Raw genomic sequence first — 19,417 nt, forward strand, 5'->3', positions numbered from 1 at the left:
GATACTGAGCTCTAATACCCCTGATTCTTTTCTCACAGCCATACAGACAAATAAAACTACATTAGCTGACAAAAGCCATCATCATAAGGGGGCTTGCTTCATATAAATTATACACTGAACCTAACTTTAAAGGTGTACACACTAAGCTCCCTCCAGTGGTGGCTAAAGGCAGTTATAATGTTATTGACTCGCCCCCTGGGCCGCGTAGGGAACCCGGAACTGGGCCTCTGGTGGGATGCTGGGGGTGGTAGTCTCAGTGTGGGGGCGACCCGGTCCGTGGCTCAGGGTGGTCAAACCAGTGGCAGTCTTAGTGTAATAACAAATGTCCGACTACGCCACCCGTGGATTGTGGTCAGTGGGGACCGCCGCTGCGCTGCAGGCCGCTGAGGCTGATGTTATAAGCGCAGCCAAGTATGGGATAACTCCCCACGGGAGGAGTATAGCCTCAGGGCAGCTAGGATGGAGTGATGGTGTGAGCGTCCAGTACTAATGGTGCTGGTGCGGCGATGAAACACAGAGACGTGTGGTTGCAGTTTCCAATGCTTTACTCACAGTTGTTATTCGTGCCAATCCTGCAGGCGATGACTGCCCAAGCCGTGCTGCGTCCACCAGGCAGGGGACTCGACCAACTCCCAGGCAATTCCAGAGCGTGGCACAGGGCTCCCTTCTTTTCCTTTCTCTGGCCGTCCCCACCAGTGACCCACCTTTGTCCAGCTTCCTCGGGCCTTCTATTGGCGAAACCTATCTCCGGTTTCCCTGACCCTATATGGTATGCTTTCCTGGTGGATGTAGTGAGGGGTGGCACCAAGATGTGGTCACAACCTCCGGTCTTTGGCTGAGGAATTTGTTGCCTCCACCAATGTGGGTTCCGGTACCCTGCTCTGCCAACCCGTCACCCGCAATCTCCTGGGTCCTTAGGGTTCCCTCTGTCCTCGTGTTTCTGGGCCTTTCTTGATGTTCTTGTTCCTTTCTTACTTTCCTTTCTGTTCCTTCTTCTCTCTCTCTCTCTGGCCCCGGCCTCCTGACAAGGCCTGCCTGGGGAGCAGAGCCCATGCAGCAGCTCTGCTCCTTGTCACTCCTCCTCAGACTGAACACTGTTCTAAGATGGTGCCCACCTTATATACCTCCCTCTATGTGTGAGCCCAGGTGACTAGCAACCAATGGGCTCCTACCTATGCCCAGAGACCCTCCCCTATCTGCTCCTACACCACTGGGTTTTCCTCCCCCCTCCCCACTCCAGCCAGGGACAGATGCTGTCGTGCCTGCACTTCTGTGGGAGCACCGTTGAGCTGTCCCTCGGAAATGGGGTGTGTGTGGTGCATGCAGCTTACTGAGTCCTGGTCCACACTCCATCCTTACCCGGAAGTGGAATATCACACCTCTGGTTTGAGGTGCAATACCCCTGTAGCAGCCGAGCCCTCGGGGTGCTACATTATCATGTAAAGGGAATCTGTCACCAGGTTTTTGCTATGTAATCTGAGAGCACCGTGATTCCAGCGATGTGATTTGTAGGCTGTGTTTTGTTGATTAAGTACAATCAATGTTTTATCAGCAGGAGATTATCACTACAGAACTAGGTGTCTTGTGTCTCCTGGTCCAACCACACCCACAGCACTGATTAAAAGCTATCTTTCCCTATACAATGTACACAGAAAGCGGCCAATCAGTGGTGTGGGCGGGGGGGGGTTACACAGGGCTCAGCATTTGGAGCTCAGCTAAAACTGCAGCAGAGAAAACCGGGATTGTATCACAACTGCTGCACCCAGTAAAGTAATTGATACATCAAAGGAATCAGGGTCTCTGTCCCTACATTGTGCTGCTGTCAGATTACATAGCAAGACCTGCTGACAGATTATCAATGTTTGAATGAATGTTGGAGAATTGGAAATCAGTATTGCCATAAAAATTTTGATTATAAAATGAAACCGTAGAGTGTGTTTGACTGAAAGACAACATAAGGAAAGTAGTGCGATATACATATAGCCCCTACCCATCCATACTACAGGTTCCCTGCCTACTGTGAGATAAAGAGTCACTGTACGTTTGTCCTAGTGATAGTCTCAGCCAGCAATCCTGTTATTTCAAAATATAAGATGTCTTTATGGGCATTTGAAGCATTTTCCCCAATACTGAGAAGAAAAACTTAAGTTCTTTTCTATACAGTGCAGAATTCATGGATGCAAAACAGAAGAAAAATATCAGGTTTTGTCCAATCTGCATGTAGTCTTGTCGCCATTGATGACCAGAGTTCAAGAAGTCCAGATTCTGCTTTATTATTTTTTATTTCTGTGCCTGTAAGAGAACAAATATGGAGGAAAATAAACATTGCAGATGTAAACAGAGGAACTGAGCCATTAAGAATGACTGCTTTGAAATGCATTTATGCAAACAATGTACCGAATCCACAAGGTGTAAAACCGCTCACATCAATAGAGTAAATGGGATCAATTGTTATATAAGTTTCAGAAATTGATAGCACTCAGAATTTATTTGTAAAGACATTGACATTGTGAAGCTTTTACTTTGTTCTTGAGTCATCCTGGGAATTCTCATTGAATGTGGAGATTGTACAAATGTAAAACTGCCTTATATGTTACTGAGAATATAGGGAGCAGCAGGCCCAGCGATCACTGGGGAAAAGTGAAACGTAATACAAGAGCAGTAATATCAGGACATATGGCAATAAAGCGCTTAGAGGTCATCTGATGACCTTCATTTTCTGTTAACAGAAGGTACAAAGACAAAACTGAAAAATGGAAAGTTCGCTACATTTCCTTACTACCTGTATATAATGCACAGTTAAACCAGGGATAAATTATTGTAATAAGACATTGATGAGATCCACAATGTATACACTACACCATCTATCATGGGTGACAACCACTTTATTAAAAATGGATGTGAGGTTCTTCATAAACACAACGCAATCACTTATTTCAGTCCCTGAGTTCTGATGTAATTTTCCTTTTCCCAATCTGATATCCTTAAAGGGAACCTGTCACCAGGTTTTTGCTCCCCGTCTGATCGCAACATGATTTAGTGGTAGAGACCCTGGATCCTGCAATGTATCACTCACTGGGCTGTTTGCTACCGTTTTTGATAAAACCATTGTTTTATCTGCTGCAGATCTATCAGTTCTCTGAATGCTGAGCCAACACCACCGATTGTCCTCTTTCTGTGTACACTGTGCATAGGCAGAAAGTTGTCAGTGTTATACAGAGCTCATGAATATGGGGAACTACATGGCAGTAGTTTTACGAGTTCTCTAGTGATAATCTCCTGCTTATAAAACAGTGATTTTATTAAATTTACAGCAAGCAGCCCAGTAAGTGACACATAGCTGGGGGTCTGTAGATAAAGCTGTTCTTCTTATGTGGAGGGAAAATTGTGTTTCAAGCGGACCATTTGCTGCAATAATTAAAAATCTCCTTAATAAAAAGAATTCTGAGAAAAAGGGTCTATAAGTGATGCTTCTCTCAGATTGGGTGACAAAAGCTTAGTGAACGATTCCCTATATTGGCAATTTAACTTATGCTTTTACGATGGAGTTTCACATATTGCAGACCCAAGGTGTAGCTACTAAGAAGCTGCTTCCTAAAAGTAACAGCACATTTCTGCTGCATTATTAGAAATTAATTGTCAATGGCTTGCTTATTGTTAATAGCCGCATGGTTTGTGCAAAACTGTGCGTGCATTAGCAATAGGCAAGCCATTTGCGATTCATTTCTAATGGCACATGGGAAAGTGGCTTCTTAGCAGCCTTATCTCAGAAGCATGTTAAACTCTACATGATACCCCAGCCTTAGGCTGTGTGCCCACGATGCGTTTTTTAAGCGTTTCTGCAGTGGCAATTCCGCTGCAGAAACGCTTAAAAAATGCTTGGTAGAACGCCTGCCATGTTCCCCAATGATGATCCGCATGTGCTGTGCACATGCTGCGGAAATTTTCTCAGCGGATTATCATTGCGGAAAAAAACGCAGCACTACCAATTATTTTGACGAAGCGTTGCGTTTTCGCCGCCATTGACTTGCATTGGAACGCATGGATTACGCATCACTGGATCTGTAGATGCGGAATCCATGCGTTTCAATGTGCGGATGGTACCCGAGTGTGGAGGACAGGAGACTCTCCTCCGGACCCGGGTACCATAGAACCTGTAAAAAAAAAGAATAAAATAAAAAATAAATATTATACTTACCTTCTGATGGCCCCCGGTGTGCTTGTCTTCGCTTGCTGGCAGATCGCGATGGACTGAAGGACCTGCGCTGACGTCATTTAGTCATGTGTCGGGTCATGCGACGCTGATGTCGGCAGGTTCTTCAGTGTACCGCGAGCTGCCGGCAAGCCAAGACAGATCAGATAAGGACACCTTGGGCCATCAGAAGGTAAGTATAGATTTATTTTTTTATTTTTTAACATTCTTTATGGTCACACTATGGATTTATATAGTGTGACCAAGTTGTCAAGCACTTTCCAAGTGATGCTAAAATCGATTGGAAAGCACTTGTCAACCCGCATGCGGAAATGCATGTGAAGAACGCTTCACTTCCGCTTGTCCCTGGCAGGAAAAACGCATGTACAATCCGCATGTACAATCCGCATGTGTTTTTTCTGCCAGGGAGATGCAGAAACGCTCAGGAAAAATCCGGAGCATTTCTGCATCGTGGGCACATAGCCTTAGAGTGAGAGAACCCTGACTGCATGGAGAAAGCACAAAGACTCAGGGACCATGCTCCTTGCCGATGTTACCATGATCTCAGTAATGCAGTAGTTTTAGCTCCCTATTCTGACAGTCATTTGACGCGCTCCCAGGGCCGTGGGTTACTTGGCAGCCGGGCCTATGGATGCCAATGGAGGATATCACGGTGGCTGGCCCGGTCCGTGGCCCAGGGCGGTCAACAAAAAGGGGAAAGTTATTTATAGGGGATTTGTAAAGTTCGTGACGCCACCTGTGGAATGTGGCCAAAGGGAGCCGCCGCTGCGGAGCAGTCCTCTGGAGCTGGTGTTACGGCAGCAGGGATGGTGTGGCTCTCCACAGGAAGAGCTAGCTCCAGGGCAGTGTAGGTGTTGTTGGTTACACTGGGCGTTGTAGTACAGGGGGAAAGATGGCGCAGCTGAAATAATGGACGGAGGCAACGCAGTGCAGTCATCCGAGTCTTTACTCACAGTTGTTAAGTTCCTCAGGTTGCACTGTCCAGCTTACAGCCTTCCACGTCGTGCTGCGTTCACCAGAACGAGGGTTTAGCTCTTCCTCAGGTAGTTTAAGAGCACCTGACGGAACCCCGCTTTCTTGCGTTCCTCTCTTCACGCTGGGTCTTCTCCCTCCTGCCCTGCGCTTCCCCACTCTCAGTCCCGCTCGGGTGCTCTGAAGTCCCTCCTGTCTAACTGGAGTTCCCGGACCTGCTTGACCCTCACAGAGATTAGAATGAGGCTTTGGCAACTGGACTATAAAAGCCAGAAGCCTCCAGTTTTTCCAGCCGAGACTTGAAGTTACACGACTGGTCCAGGGACCGGTCCCCTTTTTGCGGCCTACGATCCCTCTGTCTTCTGACAGATTTGGGGCGTACGGGTGCCGTCCTGCACTCGCCGTACCCCCTGGGATCCCTTTACTAGAACGGAGCCTACTCCTCTGCTCCCCTCCTGGGCCTCTAGGACTGGGCCCTACTTGTGGAGCAGAGCTCCTAAAGAGACTCTGCTTCTAGACTGACTTCACTCTCTCCTCTACTCAACTGTCCATTCTGTTCTACCACCCTAAAATGGCTTCCCTTTATATACCTACTGTCAAAGTGCTCCCCTAAACTATTTCCTCCACCCACACCCACTACTGGTTTCCCCTACCTTTGGGCCCCCCCCACTCCAGCCAGGGACACGGCTCAGCACTGCGCATACATCTTGCCCTTCCAGCCGGCCTGGAGCAGTGTAGTGTTGGATGCAGGTGTTGGGGTTCCGGGCAGCACTCCCTCCTTACCTGAGAGAAGGAGATACCACACCTCTGGGTGAGGTGCAGTACCTCTGTGGCGATTGAACCCTCAGGGGCGCCACACATTGATTCCAGAAGTTCTCTCATCTGAACCAAACTTTTTCATATATTTTATAAGAACTTATAAATATCACAGAGCGGAGTGCCTTGCTCAGAAGCCGCCTACATGAGCAAGAACAGATAGCCAGTAGCAATTTTTTGTGGAATCAAAGCATTTATTTACCCTACCAGATGTGTCAGGAGTAGTGTTGAGTGATACCTTCCGATATCAGGAAATATCGTATCGGATTGGATCGGACCGATACCCAAAAAGTATCGGATATCGCCGATTCCGATACCGGAAACCAATGCAAGTCAACGGGACACAAATATCGGAATGAAAATAAACCCTTTCTTTCCTTGTAGGTTAATTCTACATGAAGTAAAACAACTAAGAATAATGTAGAATGTATTACGCGAAAAGCCGGCAATTCATCAGCGGCATACACCGGTATCCGACAATTTACAACAGAAAGAATAGAGCTTCACACATAGATTAGATAGATAGAAACATGTCAGTCACATATATATGAAGTACAGTGACAGTGTTGCTTACTGTACTTGTCATTTAGTGTAAAGGATTTATAAAAAAAAATAATAGTGTTTTCATGCACCGTCTCTTTAAAAAAGCCGGCCGGCAATTCAGCAGCGGTACCCTACAATTTAGAATAGAAGGAATAGAGAATCACACAAAGATTAGATAGATAGAAACATGTCAGTCACATATATATGAAGTACAGTGACAGTGTTGATTACTGTACTTGTCATTTAGCGTTAAAATAAAGGATTTATTTAAAAAAAATTTGGCGTAGGGTTCCCCGTAATTTTAGGCTCTAGCGGAGGTTAAGCAGACAGCTGGGGCAGATGTTTGAAGCCTGGGAAGGGGGTAATACCCACGGAGCTTCCCAGGCTACTAATATCAGCCCCCAGCGGAATACCTAGCATTTACTAGCTATTAAAATGGGGGACCCCCCCCAAAAAATGACGTGGGGTCCCCCCTAATTTAATAGCTAGCAAAGGCTAGGCAGTCAGCTGGGGGCTGATATTAATAGCCCAGGAAGGGTGCCATGAATATTGGCCCCACTCCCAGGCTAGAAACACCAGCCGTCAGCCGCCCCAGAAATGGCGCATCCATAGGATGCGCCAATTCTGGCACTTAGCCTCGCTCTTCCCACTGCCCTGTAGCGGTGGCAGTGGGGTAATAGGGCTGGGGTTGATGTCAGCTTATAATGCCAGTTGACATCAAGCCCAGGTTAGTAATGGAGAGGCGTCTATAAGACACCCCCATTACTAACCCCATAGTCAAGGTTAAAAAAAACACAAACACCCAGAATAAAGTCCTTTAATTGAAATAAACACACAATTCTTTATTGTTCTAAATTAAACCATACTTACCGTCACGCCCATTCCAGCTGAAGCCAACGATCTCCTGCAATAAAAGAAAAATAATAAAGCAACCTCATCCTTACCTTTCCATGGTTCCCACGACAGCTTCAGCTCTGCTACATCGAGATGACAGGCTGGACCGCAGCAGAACGCTGCCATCCAGCCTGTCATCCCGCGGACACTGAGAAGCGCAGGCATGCTTGCGCTCCTCAGTGTCTCGCTGTGACGGCATAAAGATGAGCCGAGGTCATGTCCAATGAACTCGGCTCACCTCATGCACGTCACTGACAGCGTGGGAAAATTCTCACGCTGAAGCGCTGAGTGCAGGAGAATTTTCCCACGCTGTCAGTGACGTGCATGAGGTGAGCCGAGTTCATTGGACATGACCTCGGCTCATCTTTATGCCGTCACAGCGAGACACTGAGGAGCGCAAGCATGCCTGCTCTTCTCAGTGTCTGCGGGATGACAGGCTGGATGGCAGCGTTCTGCTGCGGTCCAGCCTGTCATCTCGATGTAGCAGAGCTGAAGCTGTCGTGGGAACCATGGAAAGGTAAGGATGAGGTTGCTTTATTATTTTTCTTTTATTGCAGGAGATCGTTGGCTTCAGCTGGAATGGGCGTGACGGTAAGTATGGTTTAATTTAGAACAATAAAGAATTGTGTGTTTATTTCAATTAAAGGACTTTTTTCTGGGTGTTGTTTTTTTTTAAATACTTTACTAGAAATTCATGGTGGTCATGTCTAATATTGGCGTGACCCCATGAATTTCGGGCTTAGGGCCAGCTGATAATGCCAAGCTGGCCCTAACCCCTTTATTACCCAGTGAGCCACCGCACCAGGGCCCTGGATGAGTTGGGTACAGTGCCAGAAGATGGAGCTTCTATGATCGCGCCATTTTCCGGGGTGGCTGCGGGCTGCAATTTGCAGCGCGGGTGGCCCAGAAAGCTTGGGCCTCCCAGCGCTGCGAATTCCAGCCCCCAGCTGCCTAGTTGTACCTGGCTGGACACAAAAACAGGGCGAAGCCCCACGTAAATTTTTTTTTAATTATTTCATGAAATAATTAAAAAAAAAAAGAGCTTCCCTATATTGTTGTGTCCGGCCAGGTACAAATAGGCAGCTGGTGGTTGGGGGCAGCCCGTTCCTGCCTCCTGTACCTGGCTGGACACAAATATAGTGCGAAGCCCCACGTCAATTTTTTTTTAATTATTTCATGAAATAATTAAAAAGGGCTTCCCTATATTGTTGTGTCCGGCCAGGTACAAATAGGCAGCTGGGAGTTGGGGGCAGCCCGTTCCTGCCTGCTGCACCTGGCTGGCATTCAAAAATATAGCAAAGCCCACGTCAAAATTTTTGGGAAAAATTAATTAAAAAATAAATAATAATTTAGGGACTGCATCTTTATTAACCCCTCAAGTGTCATTTAGTGTTAAAATAAAGGATTTCTTAAAAATAAAATTGGCGTGGGATCCCTCATAATTTTAGTCTCTAGCGGAGGTTAAACAGATGGCTGGGGCAGATGTTTGAAGCCTGGGAAGGGGGTAATACCCACGGAGCTTCCCAGGCTACTAATATCAGCCCCCAGCTGAATACCTACCCTTTACTAGCTATTAAAATGGGAGACCCCCCCCCGAAAAAATGACGTGGGGTCCCCCCTATTTTAATAGCTAGCAAAGGCTAGGCCAATAGCTGGGGGCTGATATTAATAGCCCAGGAAGGGTGCCATGAATATTGGCCCCCTCCCAGGCTAGAAACACCAGCCGTTAACCGCCCCAGAAATGGCGCATCCGTAGGATGCGCCAATTCTGGCACTTAGCCTCGCTCTTCCACGCTGCCCTGGTGCGGTGACAGGGGGTAATAGTGGTGGGGTTCATGTCAGCGCCAGCTGCCATGAAGCCCAGGTTAGTAATGATGGGCGTCTATAAGACACCCCCATTACTAACCTACAAAGTGTTAAAAATAAAAAACACACACTACACCCAGAAAAAAATAATTTATTTGAAGTAAAACACACCATTTTATTTAATTCTTAGTTTACTAAAAAGAAAAAATAGTTACCTGTCCACGTTCCTGCGCTGATCTCTCATGCACAGCTGTCACATCTGGAGATGGTGACAGCTGTGCATGGCTGCTGTAAGCTCACACTGCCGGGAACACATCCGCTCCCGGCAGCGGGAGCCACTGACTGAGGTCACCGGAGTGCATTCAGTCAGCGCAGCTCCGGGGACCTCCTTTACGGCACTGCTGTACCGTGGGAATTTCTCACGGTACAGCGGGGCCGTAAAGCAGCTAACCGGAGCAGCGCAGCCTGAACTCCAGCGAACCCGCTTATGCAATGACGGGGCTGCTTTACGGCCCCATCATTCTAGCGGCGGCAGCGGTTCAGAGCGGTCACATTCTATGTGGCTGCTCTGAACTGGAGATCATCGTGGGACACTCGTGAACTACTACGGAGGGGTAAGGATAAGGTTGTGGTTTATTATTTTATATTTTATTACAGGAGATCGATGGCTTCGGGGAATTAGGTGTCTAGGTGAGTATAGGTGTAGTTTTTTATTTTTTACTTTATTTTAGGTGGCGATCGACGGGGACAGGTAATGTATAAACTAATATATTGTAGGTAACCACTGGCCACCAATGACATGTATTTAAAATTTATTGGGGACCATGGGGCAGTTTAAATAGCAGGATCAGGCTGATGGGAACTACTGCTCCCATCGAGCTGATCCTGCTGGCAGGAGTGGACGGGGGACAGACATAGGCCGATGGGAGTAGTAGTGTCACATCGGCCTATGTTTGCCTGCACGCAGACACCGGCAGACATCGCACAGACACCGCACACACCCGCAGACATCGCACAGACACAGCGCACACCTGCAGACATCGCACAGACACCGCGCACACCCGCACACATCGCACAGACACCCACACACACTAATCATGACGGGTCTGGGAGGTGAGGCTGACCTGTGCGACCGTGGGAAAGTTCATGTGAGTTCATGCAATGCAGTCAAGCATGAACTCACATGAACCCTCCGAGGGCACCGCGGCTACTTCAAATGAACAGCTGATCGGCATCACCTGATACCTCAGCTGTTCATTTGAAATAACCGGCGGGAAAGCGCAGCACAGAACGGGAAAGCTGGCGGTGAAGTCTCTTCACTGCTGGCTTCCCCACCCGGGTCCTTCGCTCCCCGCTCCTTGGTGCTGCGCTCCCCGCCCGGTCCTAACTTACGATCGGGATGGGAGGTGGCGGGGGGAGCGGAGGATCGGGGTGGGAGGCTGCGGGGAAGCAGTATGGGGCTGTGTGATTGTTTAAAAGCCGGCGGCTTTTTACCGCCCGCCGGCTTTTAAACAATCAGGAGAATTCTCTCACGCTGGGATGGCATTCTGATGACAGGCTGCATCGCAGCTGAGCGCTGCCATTCAGCTTGTCATCCTTCAGAGACACTGCAGAGCGCAGGCATTATGGGAACTTCCGATTCCGGTGTTCGATATTGTAAAAGTATCGGAATTAAGTATCGGAATTCCGATACCGCGAATATCGGCCGATACCCGATATTTCAGTATCGGAATGCTCAACACTAGTCAGGAGAGATAATAGATACTTTACAAATCCAGTGACTAAAAGGTAATAATTCTCTTTACTATTCTTCTTTATCCAGCCCAAACCACTAAGATGACGTTTCCCAATTGGTCCCTGGCTTCTGCAGTTAAATCCAGTCTTTATAGCAAAACTATTCAGACTCCTCACCCCTAAATAAATATAAGACCCCCAGAACTGACCTCTACAATGCAGACCCTGGACCAGATCTCTAATTTTAGATCATAGATCCATAATTTCAGAGCTCTAACCATAATCTATGAAAATCCATAATTTAGAACCTCAGACCTAACTGGAGTACACAGCCCCCTTGCTCCTCTTCGGGTCCAGGTACTACTGCATTTGGGTACTGGGGCAGCACGGTGGCTCAGTGATTAGCACTGCAGCCTTGCAGCGCTGGGGTCCTGGGTTCAAATTCCACCAACGACAACATCTGTAAGGAGTTTGTATGTTCTCCCCGTGTTTGTGTGGGTTTCCTCCGGGTTCTCCAGTTTCCTCCCACACTCCAAAAACATACTGATAGGGAATGTGGATTGTGAGCCCCAGTGGAGACAGTGCCAATAATGTCTGTAAATTGTCTGAATTGTAAAGCGCCGCGGCATATGTTGGCGCTATATAAATAAAAAGATTATCATTATTATTACTGTTGCTTTCTAGTGTTAGGATATTGTAAGTGCAGTCTCACACTATACCCTATAGCGAGAAGGTGTCAGGCGCTAATGCAATAGACTCTGGACCTGAAGAGGAGCAAGAAGGTATTACCATGTCATTTTTATACAATGGTACAGTGGCAAATTCAATTATGGACACCCGTGAGCCTCGAGTCCTGGGAAACCTGCCTGAACCACCCATATTATAATCTGCTAATGGCCACATGTAATAGGACATGAGCAGCTCCCTAACCAAAATGTAACAGTTTACCGGGTAATACATGAGCAGCTGACTGCTACTTTCTCTAGCAAAATCATCTCTTTGGGATCTTTGGAGCAGTCAGATGATCGCTGAAGTGTCTCTCTTATTAAAGAGATTATGAGACAATACATTTAACAATATTGTAGAATATGAATAAGTATGGAAAAATACCTTTAATCTGGCACCTGATAGGTGTTATCAGACGTCATCGTAATGTATAAAGTTATAAATAACTGATATTTACATGACAAAAAAATGAGCCTTACAATAACTAACACGATGGAGATCACAGAGAATTCTTAACTTGATTCTTTACTCTGTGGTATTGTAGATGTTACATTGTATTTCCAATTAACTGCACTTTAGGGTAACAAGCAATGTAACTACTGTCAAAAACCGAAATCCTGAAAATTTAGAGATAGTACAGAAAACATCTCCCTGGATTAGGAACTAAAAACACTGCACATGTGCTTTGATGGAGTTTGTTACTTACAGATGTGTTTAATAAGTTTGTCAAAACACAAATCAGGGAAGAAAGCCTTTCAAACCCAAGCAAGAAGGAAACGCTGATTAAAAGGACCGCTGGACAGATAAAAGGAGGAAAGATAAGACGCCTAATTTTCATGTCAAAAAGCCCAAACTTCAAAAATAAAGCGAGGAAAACAATAGCAGCAGCTCTGAGAATAGAATGTGAAATGCGATAGTTTCTGATTTAGAAGCATACACATCTCTCAGCTAAACCATCACGACAACTTCCTCACCAAATGCGGAAATAAACATGAGCTCGGGTTCTAATGGTTAAAGACAGAAATGATGACAAAATAAACATGATGTGTACTAAAGTGTGTCATTTGAGTTACCCGTAAACAGGAAGAAATACATTTCACTGTCAAGAACTGCTCAACAGCTTATGCCCCCCATACACTTTATTTAGCTGTCGGCCGAACCATCGTTATTAGCTAATTAGCATAGGTTTTGCCCATGGGGAAAATTGGATTGATTACATCTCTGATGGGAATAAAAATACAAACTTTTGTCGCAACAATAAAAAGGGTTTTCCGTGATTAAAAAAGTTATTTTTTTTTCTTTCTTTCCAGAAATAGTGCCATCTTTGTTCCAGGGTTTTATCTGCCATTGCAGCTCAGGTTTATTTAAATAAATGGGGATGACCTGCAATACCAGGCACAGTGCATAAAAAAACAGACTTTTTTTTCTACTCTGTTTTTGAGGGCATTATAAGAGATGACCTACAGAAATATACAGTTGTGCTCAAAAGTTTACATACCCTGGCAGAATTTTTCCTTTCTTGTCCTTGAATATGAATGATCACACAACTTTTTCTCCACTCATGGTTATTGGTTGGGTGAAGCCATTTATTGTCAGACTACTGGGTTTTCTCTTTTTAAATCTTAATGACAACCAAAAGCATCCAAATGACACTGATCAAAAGTTCACATACCCTGGTGATTTTGGCCTGATAACATCCACTGAATTTGACACAAATGGGTTTGAATGGCTACTAAAGGTAACATCCTCACCTGTGACCTGTTAGCTTGTAATCAGTGTGTGTGCATAAAAGCTGAGTGAGTTTCTGGGATCCAGACAGACTCTTACATCTTTCATCCAGCCACTGACGTTTCTGGATTGTGAGTCATGGGGAAAGCGAAAGAATTGTCAACGGATCTACGGAAAAAGGTAGTTGAACTGTATAACACAGGAAAGGGATACTAAAAGATATCCAAGGAATTGATAATGCCAGTCAGTAGCGTTCAAACTGTGATTAACAAATGGAAAATCAGGGGCTCTGTAAAAACCAAACCACGGTCAGGTAGACCAACAAAAATTTCGGCCACAACTGCCAGGAAAATTGTTCGGGATGCAAAGAAAAACCCACAAATATCATCAGCTGAAATTCAGGACTCTCTGAAAACTAGCGGTGTGGCTGTTTCAAGATGCACAATAAAGAGGTACGTGAAGAAAAATGGGCTGCATGGTCGAGTCGTCAGAAGAAAGCCATTACTGCGAGAATACCACAAAGTATCTCGCCTACAATACGCCAAACAGCACAGAGACAAGCCTCAAAACTTCTGGAACAAGGTAATTTGGAGTGATAAGACCAAAATTGAACTTTTTGGCCACAACCATAAACGTTACATTTGGAGAGAGGTCAACAAGGGCTATGATGAAAGGAACACCATTCCTACAGTAAAGCACTGAGGTGGATCGTTGATGTTTTGGGGATGTTTGAGATCAAGGGTCCTCATGCTTACGAGTCCCTACGCTAAACACAAAAAGCAAAGCCACAATAAGAAGAATTAAAATTCCCCTAAGATTCAAGAAAAAAACACAGCAAAAAAAGCAGTAGTATTTACCTGCTCAGAGCTTCAGACCTAATGCACTACCACATAACAGCCTTATACTGAAGCAACAGAAGCTGGGACTTGGCGAAACTACATGTAGATGGTGGGTAAGGAATTGGCTAAATGATAGGAAACAAAGAGTCGTCATAAATGGTACGTTCTCTAAATGGGATATAGTCGGCAGTGGGAACCGCAGGGATCTATGCTAGGACCGATTCCTTTTAATCTCTTTATTAATGACCTTGTGGATGGGATTGAGAGTAAAGTGTCAGTCTTTGCTGACGACACCAAACTATGTTGGATATTAAAAACTGACCTTTTAAAAAGGATATTCAGAAGTTAGAGTCAGTTCAAAGGCGGGCAACTAGACTATTACAAGGGATGGAAGGCCTCTCATTTGATGAGAGGTTGGAAAAGTTGGCCTTGTTTAGCTTAGAAAAAATACGTTTCAGAGGGGATCTCATTTACATGTATAAATATATGTGTAGTCAGTACAAAGGACTAGCAGATGACTTATTCCTTCCAAAGACCATACTAAGGACCAGGGGGCACTCTTTAAGGGTGGAAGAAAGGCGATTCCGGCAGCTAAACAGGAAAGGGTTCTTTATAGTCAGAGCAGTCGGACTTGGAATGCCGACCACAAGAGGTAGTGATGGCCGACACTATAACAGCTTTCAAAAAAGGGCTGGATGATTTCCTCTGTACACATAATATTGTGGGTTATAGATAATTTAGTGACAATGTATAATTAGTGGAGAAAGCCAGAACTTGATGAACCTAAGTCTTTTTTCAGCCTATGCAACAATTGATTTAACAAGTTATTTTGAGAATTGAAAGTTATCTGCTATTCATAGATGGATAACTTACTAATCAATGGTGGTCTGACTGATGGGACCTCCAGCTATCCAGAGAATAGAGCAGAGGTGCATGTGCTCATTCATTGTCTTTAAGACTGCTGAAGATAGTGGAACGCTATACTCTGCTTTCTCTGCAGGCCCATAGACAATGAATGAAGCTGAAGTTGAGAAAGTGCACCTGCTCCTCTGGCCCATTTCTCAGGAGGAAGAGCCCCATTTTCGAGATCACAAGGGATGGTCCAGCAATCACTAAGTTATCCCGTATCTTATGGATAAGGTTGTGCGGTTGACCATACAATACAAGCAATTGTTACCATCCACCTTTCGTGTCGCCCCTATTTCCTCATAGATTGTAAGCTTGCGAGCAGAGCCCTCTCTCCTCCTGGTATCTGTTGATTTATGTGATTATTGTTATTCTGTAATATCTTTTATTGTCTGTACAATTCCCCTCTAAAATGTAAAGAGATGCGGAATATGTTGGCGCTATAGAAATAAAAATTATTTTATTATTATAAGGGATAACTTTTGATTCTGGGAAAACTCCTTTAACCCTTTCACGACATGTGCTGTACATGTACGGCGCATGGCGCGTCTCCCCCTTTGGCGCGGGCTTCAGCACTGAGCCCGCATCTTTCCCGGCACATGACAGCTGATCTGATCAGCTGTCATGTGCCCCTAACAGCCGCGGTTGGAATCTCCGACAGCGGCATTTAACATGGCCACGCTGGATGCACGTCACTGATCCTGCTCATCTGCGCCCTTGTCACATGCGCTGGTCGCCGATGGGATGGCATGACAACCTGGAGTCTGCAGGAGACCCCTGCATTGTCATTGCTGGGATGCTATGAGTGCCACCCAGCTGAAGCGCTGCTGTGTGTAGCACAGGCAATTAGATGATCGCAGCTTCTAGTCTCCCATGGAGTCTATTGAAGCCAGTGAAAAGTAAAAAAAAATGTTTTTAAAAAATATATAAAAATTCAAATTCCCTCCTTTCTCCCCATTCAGAGAAACGCCCAATCTATCAATATATAAAAAGAATTAACCCGATCGGTAAATGGTGTAATAAAAAAAAAAATCAAAGTGCCAGAATTACATTTTTTTGGTTGCTGTAACATTGCAATAAAATGCAATAACGGGTGATAAAAAATTGTATGTATCCCAAAATGGTATCAATAAAAACGTCAGCTTGGCGTGCAAAAAATGAGCTGGGTCTCGGAAAATGGCGGCTTTTTTGTTTTTTAACTAACTTTGGATTTTTTTTTCACCAGTTAAATAAAAAAAGAACCTATACATGTTTGGTATCTACGAACTCGTAATCACCTGGAGAATCATAATGGCAGGTCACTTTTAGTTGTTAGTGAACATGGCAAAAAAAAACAGCTGTGGAATTGCACTTTTTTTTGCAATTTCACTGAACTTGGAATGTATTATCTGTGGATTTTCCTCATTATATTCAAGTCTATGGGTAAAATCTGCAAATAAAACAGATATTTACTGCAAGAGAAATTGACTTGTTGTAGATTTTAAAATCTCACCACAGTGCAGTTTCAGCAAAGTAAAAAAAAAAAGCCCAGTGGGCATGAGATTTCGATTAATCCCATACACCAAATGCTCACCTGGGGAACTTAGTCTAATATGTAAGGGGCCCCTGACAGATGATTGTCGGGTGAGGTAAGGATCTGCCATGTCTGCTATCAGACTGCTGATCCTTTTATTGTTTAAGAGATAGGTCACCACCAGAGATGTCTGACAGCAGCTTTCTCATAGAGAACACCGAAGAACTCGGTGTATGGAAGACTCGGGCGAGATACCTTGTTGTGGATAAATCCTCTTTTATCTGTTTATGTAAAAGACATTTTCCGAGCTATGGGGAGGATTCTGCCCGGGAGATAACGCTGCCTCCGCACTTCATCTCCATATATCTCACCCCCATCAGCGTCACTCTATGCCTGTGATGTTGGCTGCTTGAGAGGAAATCTCGCACATGAGCATCACTGTTCTCTTCTTTCCTCTGCAGTCATCCGCCCTTCTATAGGCGTAGGCATCATATGTCTTCTGCGCAGGCATCATATGTCTTCTGTGCAGGAGCCGTTTCCAGTGTTCTCCGGCGCATGCGTCTAATCACACTTGAACACTGGGAACGGCACTTGCGCAGAAGACACTTGATGCCTGCGCCTATAGAAGGGCGGAAGACCGGAGGAAAGAAGAGAACAATAATGTGCAAATGCGAGATTTCCTCTCAAGCTGCCGACGACACAGGGACTGAGTGACGTTGATGGCTGGCGAGGTATATGGATATGACGTGCGGAGGCAGCGTTATCTTCCAGACAGCATCCTTCCCATAACCTGGAAGAGGTAATTTACATAAATGGATAAAATAGATTTATCAGCAACAAGGCGTCTGATATAAGGCATACAGGGATCACTCTCCTCAGCAGTCTATAACCTGTTATGCCTATATTAATCGTTTACATAGGTCAAATGTGGTGACAGATTCCCTTTAAGCTTACTTAAATATCTTTGAATATCAAGAACATTTTTATTCTATGTGCACAGAGCGATCATATTAATTATCGCTTTGTGCACATGAAAGTGCAGTTGGTCGGTCTAAACAGGCTAATAAACGACTGCTGATCGACTTCATAAAACCGGTCAATGGTCATTTAAGCGCCGCGATTGACCAGTGTAAATGCAGCCTTAGATCCAGGTACCTTATGGGTGACATCTCCTCTGATTGCAGTTCTTCTCCTCCTTTTCTTCATCATCTGTCCCGAAGCTATAGCTCGTCTCCACAGACGTCCCTCTTCTCAATTCTTCTGCAGCACATACTGACACAGTGCCCTTAAAAATAAAAAATGTTTTTATAAATAAATTAAATAAAAATAGCTGCCCATGTTGTGTGCCCTAAATAAATAATTTCTCCTCACTGTGCTCTCTGCCCAAACAAGTGACACCCACACTGTCCCTCTTATGATACATAGCCTCCTCTCCTATAAAATATTGCCTCCACACCGTCCCCCCTTTTATATTATAATACCACCCCATCCCTCACACCTATGAACTATGGCCGCCACACCATCCTTCCTTATGAACAATAACTGTCAAACAATCCTCCTTTAACAACTATAGCCTATACACTGTCCACCCTACACACTGTACCTGCGTTATAAAATACAGCCTCCAAACCCTTCTTCAATGCCCCCTCTCCATACTGTGCCCTCAATAAATACGCATTGTATACAGTAAAAATTCCTTGGATCTTCAGCTCCCCTCCTTTGTGGAGCTACATCACATACAGTACCCCAATATGTAGCCTGTACCCCCTCATGTAGCCCTGCATTCCCCATATGTTGCTCCTCATGTAACCTGTACCCCCATATGTCCCTCATGTAGCCTGCACCCCCATATGTAGCCCATACCCCTTCATAAAGCTTCCAACTGTCCTGGATTCAGCCATGTCCCATCATGTCCCAGCTTCTATACTCGCCTCTCTTCATCACTCTGTAGCAGGGCCACTTCTCTCTGCTCAATGTATACATTAATTTATGTATTCCAGTGATCAGGACTCCCAGGGACTCAAACTCATGTCTCCTTTTTCTCAAGCTGTTGCTCTACCAATGAGCCACAGCTTATAATGACAAACACGGAAGCATTTGGTAATCTTGACCGGGCAATGAACCTAGAAGCAGAATATACGTCTCCATAGAGATACATTTCTATCAGTATAATCTGCCTGTAGTCAGAGCCCGCAATACAGATCAAATATACAAAGTTCTCTTAAGCTCCTTCCTGCCTGGAATGTTAAGCTTGTGGTTTCAGTGACCGGGAGACTCACAGAAAAAAAAATACGTTTTTGTAATTGCTTATTATTTTTACTACTTTTATAATAACAAATAAATATATATTTTTCACCTCCGTATACAGGCACCATAAAAATACATTGTTATACACAATGTATCTATATGGACATGTATAATCTGTTTCGGGGTTCATTGCCTGCAATAGAGGTCAAGATTACTAAATTGTCCTATCTACGTCAGTGTGGGCTGTGGTTCATTGGTAAAGCAACAGCCTTTGAACATAAAGATGTGAGTTTGGGTCCCGGGGAGACCAGATCTTAGGAGAAGTGGTGAGTAATTTAATTTATGCAGAGAGCAGCCCCGCCTTTTGAGGAGGAGCAGCTATGGAGGGAGCAATGAAGATGCGTTGGAGAGGTAAGTATAGAAGTCGGGAGAAAAGCTGTGATTGGAAGCGGGACTGAGCCCTTAAATCGGGACAGTCCC

The 19,417-nt window shown here is 45.0% G+C and overlaps 1 long non-coding RNA gene across 1 annotated transcript; it reads right to left on the reverse strand.

Moving 5' to 3' along the window:
• Positions 1-545: 545 nt before the first annotated feature.
• On the reverse strand, positions 546-18,764 carry LOC141152869 (uncharacterized). Its single transcript, XR_012247176.1, has 3 exons — positions 18,622-18,764; positions 17,846-17,975; positions 546-2,292 (listed from the first exon to the last, which is right to left on the reverse strand). It is a non-coding gene; the product is annotated as an uncharacterized lncRNA (long non-coding RNA).
• Positions 18,765-19,417: the final 653 nt, after the last annotated feature.

Source organism: Phyllobates terribilis, unplaced genomic scaffold (assembly GCF_046119375.1).
Source record: "Phyllobates terribilis strain yellow unplaced genomic scaffold, ASM4611937v1 Scaffold_7__3_contigs__length_470593459, whole genome shotgun sequence".
NCBI lineage: Eukaryota > Metazoa > Chordata > Amphibia > Anura > Dendrobatidae > Phyllobates > Phyllobates terribilis.